The sequence below is a fragment of the Tamandua tetradactyla genome, chromosome 25, assembly GCF_023851605.1.
Source record: "Tamandua tetradactyla isolate mTamTet1 chromosome 25, mTamTet1.pri, whole genome shotgun sequence".
Taxonomy (NCBI): Eukaryota; Metazoa; Chordata; class Mammalia; order Pilosa; family Myrmecophagidae; genus Tamandua; species Tamandua tetradactyla.
In genome coordinates, this window is record NC_135351.1 from 3622949 (window position 1) to 3635278 (window position 12330).

Genomic DNA, 12330 nt, shown 5'->3' on the forward strand with positions numbered 1-12330 from the left:
GGCAGCTGGTTCCTAGAGTTGAGCTCTCTTCTATACAATACTGACTCTTAGGGACAGCAAGGGAAAAGAAGGCGATACAGGATTCTATGTAGACACTGTGGCCAGAGAAAACTTCTCTATGAGCATTATTTGAACAGACATCTACATGCAGTTAAAGAAGAAGCCACACAAACACCCAGGGGAAGAATGTCCCAAGTGGAAGACATAAAAAGTGCAGAGGCTTTAGTGAATTCCAGGGACCTAAGTCGGCTGGAAGGAAGCAAACAAGGAAGAATCTGAGGGGAAATGAAGTGAACAGGTAGCCAAGAGCCAGATCATTCAAGGACTTAAAGGCCAAGGCTATTAAAGGAAATCTCCTCACTCAATTTTGTTAGATGCTCTTATTTTATTTACACAATTATCATTGACATTCTGTTCCACAACTGTAATTCACAATATAATTCAAACAGTTAAAAGCTTCAATTTTTTCATAACAGATTTATTGACTTACAATTCACGTACCATTCAATCCATCCATTTAAAGTATACAATGCAATAGTTTTTAGTATATTCAGAGTTATGCAACCATCACCACAGCCACAGTTTTAGAACATTTTCACAAATTCAAAAAGAAACAAGAGGGCAGGCCATGTTGGCTCAGTAGGCAGAGTTCTCACCTGCCATGTCAGAGAACGGAGTTTGCTTCCTGATGCCTGCCCACGCAAGAAAAAAAAAGAAAAGAAAAGAAAAGAAACAAGCACCCTTTAGCTTTCACCACTTCCTGTAGCCCTAAACAACCATTACAGATTTTCTATGTCTCTATAGATTTGCCTATTCAAGACATTTCATATAAATGGAATAATATAATTTGTAGTTTTTTGTGACTGGCTTCTTTCATGAGGCATAATGTTTTCAAAGTTCACCCATGTTCTATCATGTATCAGAACTTCATTCCTTTTTATGGTTCAATAATATTCTATTTTATGGATGTACCACAATTGTTTACCCATTTATCTGTTCATGGACATTTGGGTTGTTTCCACCTTTTAGCCATTATGAATAGTGCTACAATAAATATTCATACACAATGGGTGGATGTAGGTTTTCAATGGTATTGGATACATATATACCTAAGAGTGGAATTGCTGGGTTATATGGAAACTCTACATCTAACTGTTTGAAGGCCTTCCAGACTGTTTTCCAAAGTGCTGGATCATTCCACATTTCTAAGCAGTGCATGAAGGTTCCATTTTTTTCCATGACCTCCCTAACATTTGTTTTTGTCTTTTTTATTCTAACCATCTTTGCAGGTGTGAGGTGATATTCATGGTGGTTTAATTTGCATCTCCCTAGTGACTAACGATGCCAAGCAGAGCAACCTTTCACGTGCTTTACCGGCCATTTGTGTATAATCTTTGGCAAAATATCTAGTCAAGTCATGTTCCTATTTTTTTTAAATCAGGTTGTTTGCCTTTTGCTGTTGAGTTCTACAAGTTTTTTTTTTATTAATCAAAAAAAAGAAAAGAAATTAACACAACATTTAGAAATCATTCCATTCTACATATGCACTCAGTAATTCTTAGTATCATCACATAGATGTATGATCATCATTTTTTAGTACATTTGAATCGATTTAGGAAAAGAACCAGCAAAACAGCAGAAAAAGATATAGAATGTTAATATAGAGAAGAGAATTAAAATAATAATAATAATAAAATATATATATAAAAAAGGAAAAAGAAAAAAAAACAAAAACAAAAGATACAAACAAACAAACAAACAAAAAACTATAGTTCAGGTGCAGCTTCATTCAGTGTTTTAACATAGTTACATTACAATTAGGTATTATTGTGCTGTCCATTTTTGAGTTTTTGTATCTAGTCCTGTTGCACAGTCTGTATCCCTTCAGCTCCAATTACCCATTATCTTACCCGGTTTCTAACTCCTGCTGGTCTCTGTTACCAATGATATATTCCAAGCTGATTCTCGAATGTCGGTTCACATCAGTGGGACCATACAGTATTTGTCCTTTAGTTTTTGGCTAGACTCATTCAGCATAATGTTCTCTAGGTCCATCCATGTTATTACATGCTTCATAAGTTTAGCCTGTCTTAAAGCTGCATAATATTCCATTGTAGGTATACGCCACAGTTTGTTTAGCCACTCGTCTGTTGATGGACATTTTGGCTGTTTCCATCTCTTTGCAATTGTAGATAATGCTGCTATAAACACTGGTATGCAAATGTCCATCTGTGTCTTTGCCCTTAAGTCCTTTGAGTAGATACCTAGCAGTGGTATTGCTGGGTCGTAATCCATTCTGCCAGTCTATGTCTTTTGATTGGGAAATTCAGTCCATTAACTTTTAGTGTTATTACTATTTGGATAATATTTTCCTCTACCATTTTGGCTTTTGTATTATATATATCATATCTGATTTTCCTTCTTTCTACACTTTACTCCATACCTCTCTCTTCTGTCTTTTCGTATCTGACTCTAGTGCTCCCTTTAGTATTTCTTGCAGAGCTGGTCTCTTGGTCACAAATTCTCTCAGTGACTTTTTGTCTACAAATGTTTTAATTTCTCCTTCATTTTTGAAGGACAATTTTGCTGGATATAGAAGTCTTGGTTGGCAGTTTTTCTCTTTTAGTAATTTAAATATATCATCCCACTGTCTTCTAGCTTCCATGGTTTCTGCTGAGAAATCTACACATAGTCTTATTGGGTTTCCCTTGTATGTGACAGATTGTTTTTCTCTTGCTGCTTTCAAGACCCTCTCTTTCTCTTTGACCACTGACATTCTAACTAGTAAGTGTCTTGGAGAACGCCTATTTGGGTCTATTCTCTTTGGGGTGCGCTGCACTTCTTGGATCTGTAATTTTAGGTCTTTCATAAGAGTTGGGAAATTTTCAGTGATAATTTCTTCCATTAGTTTTTCTCCTCCTTTTCCCTTCTCTTCTCCTTCTGGGACACCCACAACACGTATATTTGTGTGCTTCATATTGTTATTCAGTTCCCTGATCCCCTGCTCAAGTTTTTCCATTCTTTTCCCTGTAGTTTCTGTTTCTTTTTGGAATTCAGATGTTCCATCCTCCAGTTCACTAATTGTAGCTTCTGTCTCTTTAGATCTACCATTATAGGTATCCATTGTTTTTTCCATCTTTTCTACTTTGTCCTTCACTCCCATAAGTTCTGTGATTTGTTTTTTCAGATTTTCTATTTCTTCTTTTTGTTCAGCCCATGTCTTCTTCATGTCCTCCGTCAATTTATTGATTTGGTTTTTGAAGAGTTTTTCCATTTCTGTTCGTATATTCAGCATTAGTTGTCTCAGCTCCTGTATCTCATTTGAACTATTGGTTTGTTCCTTTGACTGGGCCATATCTTCAATTTTCCGAGCGTGATCCGTTATTTTCTGCTGGTGTCTGGGCATTTGATCAGATTTCCCTGGGTGTGGGACCCGGCTGGTTGAAAGGTTTTTCTGTAAAATCTCTGGGCTCTGTTTTTCTTTTCCTGCCCAGTAGGTGGCGCTCGTGGCGCTCATCTGTCTGCGGGTCCCACCAGTAAAAGATGCTGTGGCTCCTTTAACTTGCCAATCCGAATCTCGCAGTCGGCCCGGGAAACCGCGCGTGGAGCGGGGGTCGCCGGCCACCGCGGCTTGGGGGAGTGCTGGTCCAAATTGCCCAGCTGGCCCGAGACGCCAAGCGTGGCGGGAGGGCCCCGCTATCCAACGTTCCCAGTCAGACCGGGAAGCCACGTGTGTGGAAGGGACCCCAGTCGCCAGCCGCCCCGGCCCGGGAAAGCGCACACCCCTCGGGTATCTCACCGCAGCGGATTCCCCCTGCCCGTTCAGCCATTCCAGAATGGGGTACGCTGTCTTTTTGGTCTCTGTCGTGGTTCCGGGAGCTGTTTCATATTGTTTCTGTTTCTTTAGTTGCTGTTCTGGAGGAGGAACTAAGACCCGCGCATCTTACTAAGCCGCCATCTTCTCCGGAAGTCCCATCATCATTTTTAATGGCTGCATTGTATTCCTCTATCGTTGGTTTTTGGGTTGTTTCTAGTTTTCTCTGTTATAAATAATACTGCAAGAACCACGTTACTTTAAAGGAAGGCATGGTGTCCCAGACGTCAGAGTCCTCTGAGTAGGAGTGGCTCCTGGATCCACCCTGGCCTGAATGCTGTTCCCAGGTGAGAAGAGGGAGTTTGCTCCAGCCACATTTCCAGGTTGGGCTCATGAGAGGATTGAAGACAGTGGCAGCCTATCCAGACACTTGGCAGCTGTCTAGTAAATGTAGTTCAGGAAGAGATACACAATCATAGAGAGAAACAATATACAGCATAAGTGGCACTTCAAGTCACAGAGGAAAGGAAGGACTTGTCAATAGCAGCACTTGCCAGTTGGTTGCCGGAGCTGGTTCTTCCAGACAGTCAGCCGTTCCAGGATGGGGTACGCCGTCCCTTTGATCTCCGTCGTGGCTCCGGGAGCTGCTCTGTATCGTCTCCACTCCCCCAGTAGCTGTTCTGGAGGAGGAAAGGTGAGGGTGGCAAGGCTGTCGAGGACGGTGGCGGAGGAGCTGGTGAAGGCGGAAGAGGGCATGGTGGTGGTTGGAGAGCCGCCGGAGCAGGAGGAGAAAGGGAAGGATAAGATGGTGGATGGAGCGCCGCCAGAGCAAAAGGGGAAAGAGAAGGTCAAGATGGCGGCAGGACCGCTGCCGGCGGAGAAGGGGGAAGAGGAGGGCTGGCTGACTGGCGGCGGGAGCGCTGCCAGCGGAGAAAGAGGGAGAGGAAGGCTGGCTGGCTGGTGGCGGGAGCGCCGCCGGCGGAGAAAGAGGGAGAGGAGGGCTGGCTGGCTGGCAGCGGAGAAATAGGGAGAGGAGAGGGAGAGGAGGGCTGGCTGGCTGGCGGAGAAAGAGGGAGAGGAGGGCTGGCTGGCTGGCGGCGGGAACGCCGCCGGCGGAGAAAGAGCTCTACAAGTTTTTAATATATACTTTGATTATAGGTCTCTTACCAGATCTATGATATTAAAATTTTTTTCTCCCATTCTGTGGGATGTCTTTTCATTTACTTGACATATTCTTTGAAGAACAAAAGTTCATTATTTTGATAAAGTCTAATTTATCAGTTTTTTCTTTTGTTCTCATATTTTTTTGCATCATATCTAAGAATCTATTGCCAAATCAATAAAGATTTAACATGGTGTTTTCTTCTAAGAGTTTTATAGTTTTAGCTCTTCCATTTAGGTCATTGAAAGTGAGAAAGATATTCTAAAATGCTTATGAAGTCACTAGGGACTCCAAATAGCCAAAACCAATTTGAAAAAACAAAAAGAAAAAAACTTGGAGGATTCACATTTTCTGATTTCAAAACTTACTACAAGCAATAGTTATTAACACATATTGTAATAGGATAAGGATAGCCATAAAAGCAATGGAATAGGATTGAGAGGCCACACATACACACAAAAACACACGCACAATAAAATAAACAAAAAACCATGTGACTATGAGTAATTAATTTTCAATAAGGATGCCAAAACCATTCAATGGGGAATGAATACTCTTTTCAACAAATGGTTCTGGGCAACTGGATAGCAATGCGCAAAAGAATGAAGTTATATCCTATCTCATACCATATACAAAGACTAACTCAAAATGCATCAAAGACCTAAAAGAGGCAGGCTTAGTTTTATATTTAAATGGATTTACTATTTACCACTAATCCTCTTTACTATTCCAATTTCCTTTATTTTGATACATCAGTTTGTTGGTTGAATTAGATTCTCAATTTTTTTTGCCCCCAAGAGGAGTGCACAGGTATTGTGTAACCCAAGTTTTTGCTTGTTTGAGAATGGTCTGGAAAGGAAAATTGGATTTATTTTAAGTTCTTATATCACATTTTCTTTGCTCCATCATCTTCTGGAGCCAAGGTTCATTCATTTAACAAATATTTACTGAATACCAACCACATGCTTAACAGTGGTGGGGAAAAATAGCCTCCTGGTGCACATGGCTCTTACATCTTAGTGGAGGGAGATAGTCAATAAATGAAAAGTTACATATTGGTTGGTGCAAACACAGAGATAAAGCAGGAAGGATAAAGGATATAGAGATTGAACTAAAAACGGAAATATATTATCAAAAGATATTCCAACTTCAATGTTCTTCACAATCTTTCTTAATTGTTGAGGGATCTTTTAAAAACTGATGTTAAATATAATGAAAAAGCATTAATCTGAAGTTGAACCGTTTTTTCATTGTTGCTATTACTTTATTCCTTAAATTGAAAATATGATTTTCTGAGAACCTATCCTACTGAGGGTCTTAAATGTTGAAGAAGTTTCCAGGCCACACAGCTTTATTTAATAATAATTTCAAAGGACATCAGAAACCAACACCATGGAATTCCAGCTCTAAAATCCATTAAAAAAAAGAGATTATTTTAAATAAAATAACCAAAATTATAAATATTACACTTAAAGAATAAAATTGAATTAAACAGCTACTGTGAACACCTAGCACATTCAAAGCATTACATTGCAAAAGGAATCTAAACTCAACATAGTATTCCTGTCCTCACAAATTAGATAGTACTTTAAAATAATGCCAGGAAAATCTGTTAAACTTAGCTGTATGTGGAAAAGTTCTAGGTGTACAGATGATTTTGAAGAGTTGGAATTTATATGAACCTACTTTCCAATTACAAAGGAACAGTATACTTGGACAGACCCTTCCAAAAGTCAGGAAGAGACTCTTCTTAACATGAATAGTCCTTGTCTGTGTATCTAGAATCTAGATATGGTAATAGAGTATACATTTCCTGAGCTAATAAATTAGGTTAGGAATCCAAATTCTGCAGAATCCAGCCATACTCCCAACCCCCCATAATTGCTCTCTAGTCTTGGGTGAATTGCTTGAACCTGATCTTGTTAGGGAATGCCTCCCTTATCTTATGATAAAGCCCAAGTGAATTCCTTTTGTCTGGCTATTTGTGCTTTCTTTATTGAAACTTTGTATCTGAGCTCAGATAAACAGTTACGCATATTAACAGTATCCTTTTCATATACTTCACGGATAGGGCTGGCAATAAGGATGTCATTAATATATTGTAAGTATTGTCTTTTTAGCCAAGCATGGTCTCATAAGTCTTTACTCAGCTATTCACTAAAAAAGAGGGGGGGGGGGGGGATTTTAAAAACCCAGAGGAAGGACTGTTCAAGTACACTGTTCCTTTTGTCCTGTAGTAGGTTCATACCACAAGAAAACAAAGAGTGGCTGACTTTCACTGCTTAACGGGATGCAAAAGAAAGCTTCTTTTAAATCTAGTGCTGAGAACTAAGCATTGGCAGGGCTTAAGGTGGATGGTAATGTGTATGGGTTGGGAACAAGCAGATGTCTTTAACAATTTTAATTGCCTTTAAATCTTGAACTGTAGTTCTGTGTTCCAGGTTTATTGGCGGGACAACAGGGGTGTTGCATGGGGACTGGCAGGATATAATAAGTCTGACTGCTCTGAAGTTCACTATGACCTGCCAGAGCCCAAAAGCCATGCCTTTAGTGGTAAGGGGTACTGCTTAATCCGAGGAAGCTTGGCTCCAGGTAACAGTTCAACTTCTACGGGTAAGATGTGTACTGCTTTTCCAAGGACTTGAGGAGCCCAAATTCTGGGGCCAACCTGGCTTTTCAGGGGCCACAACTCAGCTTGCACTTGTTCCGGAGGCAGAATTAAACTGGCTTGTAACCACTAAGCCTCATTTTCGGTACTTCTGATTTTCAATACTTCCCCTTTGAAAGTAATTTCACTTTCAATTTGGCTAAAATTGCCATACTCCTTCCCCTATTAGGAATGCACTCAGGCATATTCAAGAATTGGTCAGAAACTTTAGGCATTCCAATTTTACAACAGAAGAGGGCAGTAGACTTTGAGTGTAGGCTTTTTCTTTCCTTCCCTTTGACAGTTATCCCTTTTTTTTGTGAAGGACCCCACAGCAGAGTTGATACAGGTGCTCCTGAATCTATTAACAAGTCAACAGTGTAGTTTCCCATCTTTATCTGAACCCAGGGTTCTTGATGAGTTACTGGGAAACAGGGTGAGAGCTTAGCGTCCCCTTTTCCCAGTCCCATCAGTCTGGTTAGCTTCCAGAGCTCCCAGGAGCTCTGATTTATTTGGACATTCATTCTTCCAGTATCCTTCCTTCTTGCTATAAAACATTGTTGGGCATGAGGGGGAGTGGGTGGTTTGGGGTCTTCCTGTTTATTTATCTTCCCTTCCATGGGTAAGGGAGCCCAAATAACACAAAGACTCCGGCAACCATGTTTCTTTTCCCGAAAGGGCTGCCTGGCTTGTTTTTGCTGCATTTTCCATTCCTGGTTTGACATAGACCATTAATCCACACAACTTCTAAATATCCTTAGTCCAACTTAATTTACAAAAAATCTGAACACAGGGAATACCACCCCCACGCCCCGCCACTTTCCCATTTGTCTGCAAAATGAAAGCAACTCTGCAAGGGTCTCAAGGTTCCATTCTCCTGCTAAGTTTCTCTATTCTCCAGGGGATACTGGGGCCAGTGTGACACAAAAGGATCACTGCTTTCACCCTAGAGTGGGGTCCATAAGGCATCCTGAAATCCTTGACCAATCTTGAATGATGAATCCTAGGGGGACTTTTCAGAGACAGATCCCTCATTACCCATGGTGGTGATTTAGATAAACTAAGGGAGAAGAGAGGAATCAGAGCAGTGCCGTGTAAAACCAGAGACCAGATTCAGGAAGAGGAGTTACTTAAATGACATCTTCACAATGAGGGTGTGGAACTCAAACCCACCAACCTCTTGAAACCTGATGGAGGGGGGTGCCTCAAGTGGTTCCCACACAGGACCCGAAACAGACTTCCAGTAAATCACATAAAGGGTTTTACAATGAGAATCAAAGACCAAACAATATGAAAACAAGAGAGAACAAACCCATAGCCAAGGGAAGGAGAGGGCTCTCAGGGATTCCACCAGTCAGTTGTAGTTGTAGGCCCTTAAGGGTGCTGTTGGGTCCTGTCCCCATGCAGAATACCATTCTTAGAAAAAGGGAGTACAGGTGGCCGCTGAAAACAGAAGTCTGGGTCCAGAAGAAGGAAGCACAGCAACCCCCAGTCAGGGCCAACCAGTCATCAGAAAGGATGATAACTTAGAGTCCCATCTGGGGTACCAATTGTTAGGTTAGGAAACCACCAACTTCTTAGGAAAACCAACAGTGACTGCTCTAAGTTAAAAGAACTACAATGTGATCAATGAAAGGGAATGGTAAGGGTATAGGAAAAAAATAGGGGGAACAAAGGTTAAAATACATTGGGTAGATGGATACTAGTGGTCAATGAGAGGGAGGGGTAAGGGGTATGGTATGTATGAGTGTTTTCTTTTTCTTTTTATTTCTTTTTCTGGAGTGATGCAAATGTTCTAAGAAATGATCATGGTAATGAATATACAACTATGTGATGATACTGTGAGCCATTGATTGTACACCAAGTATGGAACGTTAATATGCTAAGAATGTTTGTATTTGTGTGCTGTTTTGTTTGGTCAATAAAACTATTAAAAAAAAAAAAGAATCACAACGGAAGTAGGAGATTCAGAGTTTAATTGCATCTGCAGAATAAAGAGTCTGATCTTCATCCAGAAGTTGGAACCCTTCTGCGGTTAGGACAGGATAGAAACCTGGGGATAGGATAGAAACTATCCTATCCTTGGTTTATATATTCTCATGTAGCTTGGGGCCAGATATTTTCCATAAAGCTAGTATCAATTGTATCTATAATTATCTGTTGACTACTAATTAATGGACATGTCCCTAGGGCTATATAACCCTATGCTGTTGTCCTGGTTTGATAATATTATGTACCCCAGAACAGCCATGTTTTAATCCTAATTCAATTCTGTGGGGCAGCCATTTCTTTTAATCCTGATTCAATACTGCAGGTTGGAAACTTTTGATTAGATTATCTCCATGCAGATGTGGCACAGCCAGTTGTGGGTGTGACCTTTTGATTAGATGGAGATGTGACTCCACCCATTCCAGGTCAGTCCTGATTAATTTACTAGACTCTTTAAAACGGGAAACATTTTGGAAAAACCTCAAAAACAACAGAGCCAACAGAGAGCAGAGCTAACAAATTTTAGAGCCCAGAGCTGACACAGATGTTGACACTTGAAGAACAGAGACACAGATGTCTGGAGGTGCTTGAAGCCCATCAGATGTCACCCTGAGATATTAAGCAGCCAGAACCTGGCAAGAGCCAAGGGAAGCCAAGAGATGAAACCCAGTCCAAGAGAAGTAAAGTGAGGAACCCCCAGAGGAACAAAGGCTGAAAGCAACGGAGCCCAGGGGCAAGGGACCAGCAGATGCCAGCCACGTGACTTCCCAGCTGACAGAAGTGTTTCAGACCCATTGGCATTTCTTGAGTGATGGTAACCTCTTGTTGGCGCCTTAATTTGGACATTTTCACTTCCTTAGAACTGTAAAACTTGTAACTTATTAAATTATCTTTTTAAAAGCCGTTCCATTTCTGGCATATCCCATTCTGGTAGCTTACAAACTAATACATTGTCTACATACTATTTCACACATTACATGCTCAAAAATGGAGGAAAGTGCGGGTGTCTCTTTTACTATACTAATAAGGCAGGGGTCACCTTAAGGACATTTTTATGCCTATATGCCTACTGTGCCTATGCTTATAACTTGTTGAATCCAGTTTCTCTGCATGATCAGAGAAGCAGGATGTAGTTAACTGCAAGTACAGGACACTGGCCTAAGTATAGGTTCTAAATCTGTATAATTTATGTACATTTCATTAGTTTTGAATGCTGGGTTCTTGTTTCCCTTTCTTCCATAGTTCTAGCTGGCTACTAACTTTCCCTATGAAACTGTAAAAGTTTCTTTGTAACCCTAGCAACTCCACTGCCATCCTTCATGACCACTCCAACACTTATAAATGAGTATAAGAATGAAAACCAGAGTCCATACTCTTGCTTAGTCATAATTATCCAGGCACAGAGATAATCATGATGATAATGTTGTTGATGGATGATGATTATGATGATACCTTATATTTATAAGGCATTAGAACACTATTGGGACTTAAGATTTTATCTTATAAATAGCCTCTACATCCCTCTGAGGTAAGGAGAGAGCAAATGTTATTTCACTTTTGCACACAGAGAAACCATGAATAAAACAATTTACTTAAAGTACCAATGAGTCAAAGCACAGCTGGAGCTAAATAACCAGTGTAAGTACTCTGTCCATTAAATCATACATTTAGAAAGCATTCATTATTTATACTTCACCCACTCCCCAAAAGAATCTGTGACAAAAATTTAAGCAGAAATTTCCAAGTGGCAGCAACAGCAACATTCCCAGGGGACTTTTCAGGGTCAGACTCACTGGGAATAAAGAGCTATACTGGACTTAACATTTTCCTTGATCGTAAAATATCTGCCTTACAATGAAAAAGTATTCAAATTGGAATATAGGAGAATTCAAGTTTCTTAAATCATGAAACCTTTCATGAAACAAGAAGAGATAAAACCATCTCAGGAAAAAAAGAAACAGCTTTCAAAGGTAAGGAGAATACTGCCCCAGGGCAGAGTCAGATCTCCCTATTTTAAGAGGCAGTTGCAACAAATCCTGTTTATTATATATAACCCCTTTACCAATGATATGCTTGCCCAAGGAAGCTATTTTGCCTCAAATTTCAGGTAAAAATTCAACGTGGGTCTTTATATTTTGACATCTAGAAATCCACTACAGTTTAAGTGAAGACCTGATAGTATTTTCACATAATATCTTCAACTATATACCATAGTGAGATTTTCTGTGGCTACAATTCAGTTTGTAGCCCAAAGAGAGGCCCCTCTCTGTGTAAGAAGACAAAGCATTCAGAGGTCAGTGAAATAAAATAGTCATAAAACTTAATCTGGATGCTCGCTTCGGCAGCACTATACTAAATTGGAACGATACAGAGAAGATTAGCATGGCCCCTGCACAAGGATGACATGCAAATTCATGAAGCGTTCCATATTAAAAAAAATAAAAACAAACTTAATCTGGGTGGTATATCTGTACATTTAAAACTATTTATCAGACTTTTCAAAAGTATGCCCATTGCCAAAAGGCTACAGGGAAAGTCATTTGACAAACAACCAAGAAAGCATTTATTAGTCACCACACTTCTACTCCCAAAAGGACAGATGGAGATTTAAAGCACCAAGATGCCCAAAACTCTTTTTCTGGGTATAGTACTGTCAGTAGTAATCAGGCCTTAGAGAGTCTCCATCAGGATGTCACTAGTTATTATCCCTCATCATAA

The 12330-nt window shown here is 40.1% G+C and overlaps 1 protein-coding gene and 1 non-coding gene across 2 annotated transcripts in view; one reads left to right on the forward strand and one right to left on the reverse strand.

Annotated features, from left to right (window-relative positions):
• Positions 1-12330, reverse strand: part of GMDS (GDP-mannose 4,6-dehydratase) — a 738355-nt gene that overhangs the window by 415490 nt on the left and 310535 nt on the right. The window lies entirely within an intron of this gene.
• Positions 11943-12046, forward strand: LOC143669402 (U6 spliceosomal RNA). Its single transcript, XR_013168914.1, has one exon. It is a non-coding gene; the product is annotated as a U6 spliceosomal RNA (small nuclear RNA).